The sequence below is a fragment of the Triticum aestivum genome, chromosome 1D (assembly GCF_018294505.1).
Source record: "Triticum aestivum cultivar Chinese Spring chromosome 1D, IWGSC CS RefSeq v2.1, whole genome shotgun sequence".
NCBI lineage: Eukaryota > Viridiplantae > Streptophyta > Magnoliopsida > Poales > Poaceae > Triticum > Triticum aestivum.
In genome coordinates this window covers 36,435,664-36,444,305 of record NC_057796.1, presented here as the reverse complement: position 1 = coordinate 36,444,305, position 8,642 = coordinate 36,435,664, and the positions used below count along the sequence as shown (strand labels likewise).

At 46.3% G+C, this 8,642-nt stretch overlaps 1 pseudogene; it reads right to left on the bottom strand.

The window, feature by feature from the left end:
• Window positions 1–477: 477 nt before the first annotated feature.
• On the bottom strand, window positions 478–8,389 carry LOC123180122 (F-box/LRR-repeat protein 14-like; annotated as a pseudogene).
• Window positions 8,390–8,642: the final 253 nt, after the last annotated feature.

Genomic DNA, 8,642 nt, shown 5'->3' with positions numbered 1-8,642 from the left:
AGCTTCGCCGGTGCTTCAAGGGGGTGGTCACAACAGTGACGTTGCTGCTGCCGTGGCCCGTGCATGGTGGGCTCGTCGGCGTTTTTGGCGTGAGATGACAGGTGACGCAGCTGCTGCTACCTGAGCGCTACGGCTAGTGCATGTCGGCCAACTGCCCAACTGAAGCTCATTGCGCGGGAGCAAGGATGCACCAATCGGTGCTGGAGAGATAGGCTTTGTTGCGATGGAAGTGATGTTATCCTTCAGGGATGAAGCGGCCTAAATTAACGCAGATCAACGACTGGCAAGGCGGTTTAAAAACTCCTACCATCAGCCGGTTTACGCATAGCTGTGGCCTACAAATAACACCAAAAGGTCATATAGTGCCTCCACAGCAGAAACAGGGAATCTGTGGCCTACTTATGCCGGTTTCGAAACGGCTACAGAGGGTAGAAATTAAGCAACCAGAATTACAGTTGATAATAATACACAAGTGGCGCCTACTATTAAAGTTTCATTAATTAGTTGCCATCTCGAATACATCATTATAGACTGTCATAAAGGAAAATCATTGCTGTAAAGGTAGAGGGCAACAAAAAGTTCAGAGAGGTGAATCTGGGTCGGATGATACACACTGAACAACTTAATGGCTTCAGTAGCAAATTCGTACTAAAAATTTTGGAGACCACTTCATCAATAGGTGCCAAGACCAATTTTCTTCATAAAGAAATCTGAATAGTCACTGTAGTGAACTGACTTGGCAACACCCTGCACAGCTTGCAGAGAGACCTCACCACAATACTCGACAACCAAAGACTCTAAGTTATGTGCACGTCCCAGTTCAGCCACTCCCACATCAGTAACGTTATGACACAACCGAAGTGTGAGATTACTCAAGCATGGGGTGTGCGCAATAAAGCGCATCCCAGCCTCAGTTACCGCATGACACAATATAAGCTCGAGTGTCTCCAGATGTGGTGAGGATGAGAGGGCCTTCACCCCCTCATCATCAAAGAAGTTGGCGGTGTTTAGCACGAGAACACGAATCGGGCAGGACTGAATGAGCACCAGAAAACCCTCTTGTGTGAATCCTATTTCTGATGGCCAGTCACGGGAACATCCTATAAAGCTGAGGTCTACCATCTGAAGCATACGACAGTTTCGAGCTAGAGCGTAAAGGCTGTTATCAGTAAATGACGTCCTCGTCTCACAATAGCTGACATCACTAGAGTAGCGCTGCAGGTTGAGCCAAAGTGAGATGCTTTTAAGGTTGCTGCAGCTCCGAGATAATGCAATAATGTCATTGTCATTTAGGGCACGAACATACTCAAGGCAAAGCTTCTCCAATGCTTTACACTTCCCTAGGACAAGACGAAGACCTACTTCTGGCCAAGTTTTAATATGAGCCAACCTTAAATCCTTCAAACTCTCACAGCAGAAATCATATATATCCGTGCTGTGAGCATGGTACGAGGAGTCATAGACCACATCACCTGGAAGACGATCACATCTTTCTCTTTTACTCTCAAACTCAAACTTCTGGAGCTTCATCCATCCTGAACCAAACTTTAGGAAGTCATGATGATTGATTCCTTGGCAATTCTTCACTACAAGCTCTTCCAACGATCCATCCCTACCAAGGTATTCCAACCACTCTACAGTGTCGATTTTCTCGCAATCAATAAGGTGGAGAGCAGATAGACTTCTGCAACCAACTGCAACCGAGAAAAGCCCAACTGACGTTATTTTTGGTGCGTAGTTGAGCCTGAGAGACACCAATGTCTTGCAATAAGCTAAACAAGCAAGCCCAGAGTCATCGATGCATGAGCAGAAGTTTAAGGTTAGGTCAATCAGCGAGGAACAGTGAGATGAAAACACAGAAAGGCCTTTGTTGTCCAACTGCTTGCCATGTCCAGGTATCCAACCAGAGTAATCGATTTCCACTTTCCGCAGATTTGGGAAGCGGGCGCACAATGATGTCAGTGCTTCTGTAGCAGTGCAAAGACGGGAACCAACATGGATAGCACCCCTCTGATTCCCCTCTATCTTGTAGAGTTGCTTTGACACAAGGGAAAGAGAATTCAGATCACTTGTCGTGGTGATCCTCTTGAGAATCTGTCATCAGAGCCTCCGGTAGGTCCTCCATCGAACAAATTCAATTCAGTTGTACCATTCAGGTAATATATATCAAGGTTCAGAATACAACCAAAAAGCTGGACTCAAACTTATGGTATATCAGAATAATGCATGAATGTGAAGATAGATGGATATATATAGTACGAAGAATATAGTACTGATGAACTTTCAGCATTTTTCTGTATCCATCCAAAACTTGTGTTTTCTTCATAAGCATGGAGATTTATCGAAGTAGCTAGCACCTTGTCTGTCTCTAGATTGTTAGAAAGAAAAAAAATTAAGCTCCAGGGCACATAATTAAATTAAACTATCTACCACCATAATTAACTAATTAAGTAGCAAGCAGAGCCTGAATAATGAACCAACTAAGAGAATACAAAGAAACGAGCTAGAATTGATGCAAGCATTTCTGCAAGCAGAATTACTACTAATTGCTGGATCTGAACATGAAAACCAGAGCATATATACATATAATTGTTGGTTCTTGTGGCTCTTGGTTGGGCAAGAAAGAAAGCAAGGAAATCAATCATTTTGCCACAGCTGATGAGTTGAGCTCACAGAGCCCTGCAACCCTAGGCAAAAAACATACTTTCTACTACTAGTACCTAGGAGAATGGCTTTACAACATTAACTAAGTTTAAGGATGAGGATGATACTACCGGTTTGGTTTCCCCTATCGAATCGGGGAACCAACGAACGAAGAGGGAGGGGTCTCTCAGGAGGAGAGAGGAGAAGTGAAAAACGGCGTTACCTTCCTTGAGCACGACCGGCCGGGAGTACCCGCTGCCGCTCGACCGGCCGGGAGTACCCGCCGCCGCTCGACCGGCCGGGAGTACCCGCCGCCGCTCGACCTTGCTCAGAGATGGCGGAGGAGAGGAGAGCAGAGTGTAAACCCTAGCAAGTCTGGCGAGCGGGGGGAGGGGAGCTCCTGTTCACCGCCCGCGAGCGGCAAACGATTGAGCCTTCGCTGAAACGAGTGCGCGTACGGGCCGGCTCATTCGCAAGCAACAAAGGAAATATCAAGAAAAATAAAAAAACGGGGATGTGGAGTCGAACCGACGACCTCAATAGCGAGGGCACCAAGCAACACCAGTCGAACTAGCAACCATTTGATAGCTCAACTGCAGCGTCAATGTCAGAGTACTTAGTACAGCGGCAGATCCGGTTTTATTTCTCCATTTCCTGTAGAAAATGTGAATAAATTTTCTTCAAAATATGAATAATGTTTGAAAATTGTGAACAAATTTCGAACCTTGAACAATTTTTTGGAAAAGTGATTTTTTTTTTAAAAACATGAACACAAATCTGAAATTCCAAACAGTTATTGAAACTTTTTATATAGGATGAACAAGTTTTCTATATACATTGAACATTTTTGTAGTATATGTTGAACAATATTTAAATACACATCGACCATTTTTTATATACGCTGAACAATATTTAAATACACATTGAACATTTTGTGACATACGATGAACAATACTTAAATACGCAGTGATCATTTTTGGGATATACGCTGAACAATTTTTAAATACACATTGAAAATTTTGTGATATACGATGAACAACATATAAATACACACTGAACATTTTTGGGATATACGCCGAACAATTTTTAAATACACACTGAATAATTTATGAAAAGTACAATCAACAATATTTTAGTATATGATGAACATTTTCTTAAATGTATGATGAACATTTTTGGTAAATACACGTGTGAGCTCTTTGTATACGTATTATATAATACACAGAAAAGAGAAGAAAACATACAAAATAAACAAAAGACCGAAAGAATAAACCAAAGAAAACCAAATCTGAAAAAAGGAAAAAATCGGAACAAAAACCAGTGGAGAAACCAAACCTGGAAGAGAGAAAACCCCACAAAAACAGAGTAAAGAAAAATCTAAACAGAAAACGAAAGAAGAAAACCAGAGAAAGAAAAGCAGAAGGAACGCAGCAGATAGGCGTACGAAACAGAAGCGAGCTGCCCCCGAACAGTGAACGGAAAAGAACCCCGCACGTGAAACCCGTATTGGGCCGCCCAACTGATATCGCACGCGGGCGTCGCGGCTTCCTTTTGACGCCTCCGGGCGTCAAATAGGATCCGCCCGGGGGGAGGACTGTGAGCTTTCTGCAGCGGCGCCTCGCTCACATGGGCTTCCCACACCCGGAATGGCCGCGGGCCGACGCGCGCTATTTTCCGCCTTTTAGACCTTATTTTTTTGGCAAAACACAGAATAATCTAAAAGTAAGAAAAGAGATAAATATAAATGTTCATGCACATCCATAAGAGTATTTCGGAATGATTCTTACATGTGAAGGAAATGTTCATGTATCTTAAAGAGATGTTCATGTTTTTGGCACGTGTTCAAAAAGAAGTACTCATGTATCTCATGCAAATACTCATTATTTACCTAGGAAAATAATAACAAGAAAACTAGACATATAATATATAAAGGATGAGAAACAAAAGTTAAGATGAGTAAAAGAGAATGGGAATATAGAAATAAAAATAACAAAAGAACAAAGAAAAAAAATAAGACAGCCATTCTTATTGCGCCACGGCCTGTGCGTTGCTGAAATGACCCATATATGGCATAGAGAAGGAAAATAGGTGTTATGAAACAATTAAGGATTTGGTTTCACTAGTGCAGAAATGCCTGCTAGCGGTGTTTGTAAAACACAGTTAGTGGCGTTACGGGCCTATGCCGCTAGTATTATGCCAGTGATAAGGTTTACAGGATTAGAACCAAACTATAATCTATAATACCTAAATAGTCCACCTCCACTAACCTATTTCTCGACATGTAGCATATCCACCACACTAGTCAACATGCAGCCATCTATCTCACTCCACCTCAGCAGTCAGCCACGTTATCAATTCCGACCACGTCCGGCGCTTTAGCTCTCGCTATCGACTCGATTTCTTCTGACTGAGCTGTAGGAAGCCAGTTCTCAAGGAAGTTCGAATGGGCTGTAGGACGTTGGGAGGCCATGGAAGGATATTAAATAGCCCGTGTTGCTATCTTTTTCCCCGAAACGTCGTCGTCTCCACACTATTCCTCTTCTCTTCGTCTCCTCCGATTCCACTCATGCAGGAAATTAATAGCCATTGATAGTTTCCTTCCGCCCCTTCCTCTTATTCTTCGATTAAACATAGTGGATTGGTTGCCCGGATGCTTCCCTTCATCTCCACTCATCAAAACTAACATTTCCCCTTCACATCCTCGCCCCGTTGTACTTATATCCAGGATTTGTACTACGACGGCGGCGTCTTCTTCGATCTACTTCAAACCTTTCACCACCATGCCAGCGCCTGCATCATTTACATCTATTCGCCGCGTGCATACAGACCACCTGAGATAGGAATAGTTGATCGATCGTCATGCTCGCTTGAAGGTACAACGAGGGGACCCATGGCGGAGGAGATCCCGCTGATGGTGCTCGATGGCCGCGGCCACTGTGTCTCCGCCCAACAGCGCGTCAACTTCACCGGCCCCTTCCTCCTCGACATCTACGCCCATGCCGCCCACGTCGTCTCCGGTATGCATGGATAGCCTGTTCCCCTTCTACTTTCACTTCTTTAAAAATCCAACGAATTCCGATCCGCTGCTCCATCTTCTTGGTTTGCCCATCCAAATCCGCCACCAATGCGAGACACCGCCTCCGCGCTCACCAGTCCATGCCAAATCGGCCCTCGCCCGTCCACGAGCACACGCCTCCACCGGAGGGAATCAGTGCCCAGCGGACTGATATTTTTGCTGATGTGCTCTTCCTGTCTTGAACGCAGCGTGGCTTCTCGACAGGACAGGCCGGCAGCGCCGGTTACCGAACTGCAGCCCTTGGGCGGAGAGGAAAGGGTCTCCACCCATGCCAGATGTCGACCGCTGCTCGGGAACGCCATGGGGGGAGGGCGTTGTCCGCCTCCACTGACCACGCCTTAGGATGCGCACTGTTGGGGATCAGGAGGGACACCTTCAGAATTCACGGAAGGGCTTGAGCAGACCCACGTGGAAGACTTCATGGATCCGCGCGCCTGCCGGAAGCTGAAGACGGTAAGTCAACTTCCCAATGCGTTCTAGGACAGCAAAGGGACCGGCATAGCGAGGGCCCAGCTTCCTCTTCGCGCGGGGATCCAGGGACTGCGTAGAGCGATGAAGTAGACGCAGCCAGACCCAATCCCCCACCGCGAACTCTGCCTTGCGGTGGTTGCCGTCGTAGTACGGTTGGGCCAACTGCTGGGCCCGGAATTCTGCCAACATCTCGTCATGGTTCCGCAGAAGAGCACCGGCCACCTCGGTCCTCGCCAGGGCCGGATCAACAGGAAGAATCGGCGGGGGCGGCCGTCCATAAACCACCTCAAAAGGCGTAGCACGGAGGGCGGAGTGATAAGAGGTGTTGTAGAAGTACTCCGCCCACGATAGCCAGTCCACCCACGCGCGAGGCCGATCACCCGTGACACAACGCAAATACATGGCAATCACCTTGTTAACGACCTCGGACTGGCCATCCGTCTGAGGGTGGAAAGCCGTGCTTAGGCGGAGCTTAACGCCTGCAAGCCGGAAGAGGTCGCGCCACACGTGTCCCGTGAACACGGGGTCCCGATCACTGACGATCAAAGATGGGAACCCGTGGAGACGGACAATACCGTCGAAGAAGGCCTGAGCGACGGAGGCCGCCGTGTAGGGATGCCCGAGCGTGATGAAGTGAGCATACTTGGAGAAGCGATCGACCACCGTGAGAATGACGGACTGTCACGACCGGTTTTTCAATAAAAATATTTATTGAGAGACCAATCCCTTTTACGGACCAGTAAAGAAGAATTTCTTTTCACTGGTAGACAATATCTTGGTCACAGAAAAAAGTACCAGGAGTACTGAATATAATACAAGGTTGAGCGGAGACTGCCCAACAATTTATTACATGCACGCCGATAAAACATAACGGCGGATAGGGTGGCATAACTACTATCTCACGATAACAACGGTGGTGGAAATATCACAGCGAAGTGGGTGATAAGACTCCTGAAATCTAACAGCTCTTCGAGCGTCGGAGTGAGGCTCGAGGAGACTTATTGCGGGTGGCGGAAGCGCATATAATACAAGTGACCAATATCCAGGATCGCACGGGACTGACTGGGATTCCTCTAGGCGTCGGACTCACTATCAAACTCTTCATCCATGAGATCGCCTTCGTCAACATCTGGCCAAATCAACAAGCCAGGCGAGTACTATGAAAGTACTCGCAAGACAGTTCGGACATAAGATATAACAAATGTAAACATGATGCATATGAACAGATTAACAAGTGCACTCAGTCATAGAGATAATAATGCATGGAAAATAAAAGAGAAGTCGGGCGGTAGTCCTCCCGAAATCCCAAAATAAATACTGGGTGCCAAACGAGGGTCTGAATGACTCCTCGAGAGGAAAATGCAAGAATAACAATGCCGCAGTCGGGCGTCAGGGCCACACCACATAAAGGGCTTATATTGAATTTAAAAGACAAACATGCCACAGTCGGACCTCTGAGCGACATCACATAAAGGGCTTATATTGAAAGTAAAAAACAAACATGCCACAGTCGGACGTCTGAGCGACATCACATAAAGGGCTTATATTGAAAGTAAAAGACAAACATGCCACAGTCGGACGTCTGAGCGACATCACATAAAGGGCTTATATTGAAAGTAAAAGACAAACATGCCACAGTCGGACGTCTGAGTGACATCACATAAAGGGCTTATATATCCTAACTTGATATGTCAGTAGCTCAAGAATTCAAATATTGCAAGGGTATAATCAGATATGAAATAAACAACAGGGTTAGTCCGATCACGGAATAATATTCAACCAATATACCAATCAAGCTTGTTCACCCGGGAAAATACCACGAGGACTTGACATAGATATGGGTTCATTGATCACGGTCCTTGACCACGGATACGATGACTCGGAAGGATTTGACTCTGCAGAGTTTGTATTTTAACCACAGCCAACGGATTTCAGTAGTCGCGGGGACTAGTTCCGTTTACGGTGTTTTGGAAGAAACACATCTAACCAGTACACACCCATTCAATATTCCGAAGCCAGGAATCACCCTCGGCAACGTTCAAGAAAAACCTTGAGACGGGGAGGCTACAACCTCGCGTAGCATGCGATCAAATTTCTATACGCGCACTCTAAGGGGTGCCCCCCTCTCGGTCCCAACCGGAAACACCCATGCCCCCTGACCGGATGACTGGCTTTAATCCAGGGCCATGGAACCCTCATCCCGGCCCCTCTATTTGGTGTGTACATGGAAAGAGGTTACCAACTTACTAAACCGCATTCTGGCAGAAAACATGTGGTAGCACGGAAGGGGGAAGAACGATAACGTGACTCCGTCCACGTTAACGTCGGAATTTATCGGATGACGTAAGGCTGGCATGCTACAACAGTACCACCTTACTGCCCTTCATGTCACCACATGACTAGGCCATCTCTCCTCAGAGATCATAGTAACTTCGGAACAGACGGGTGGTTG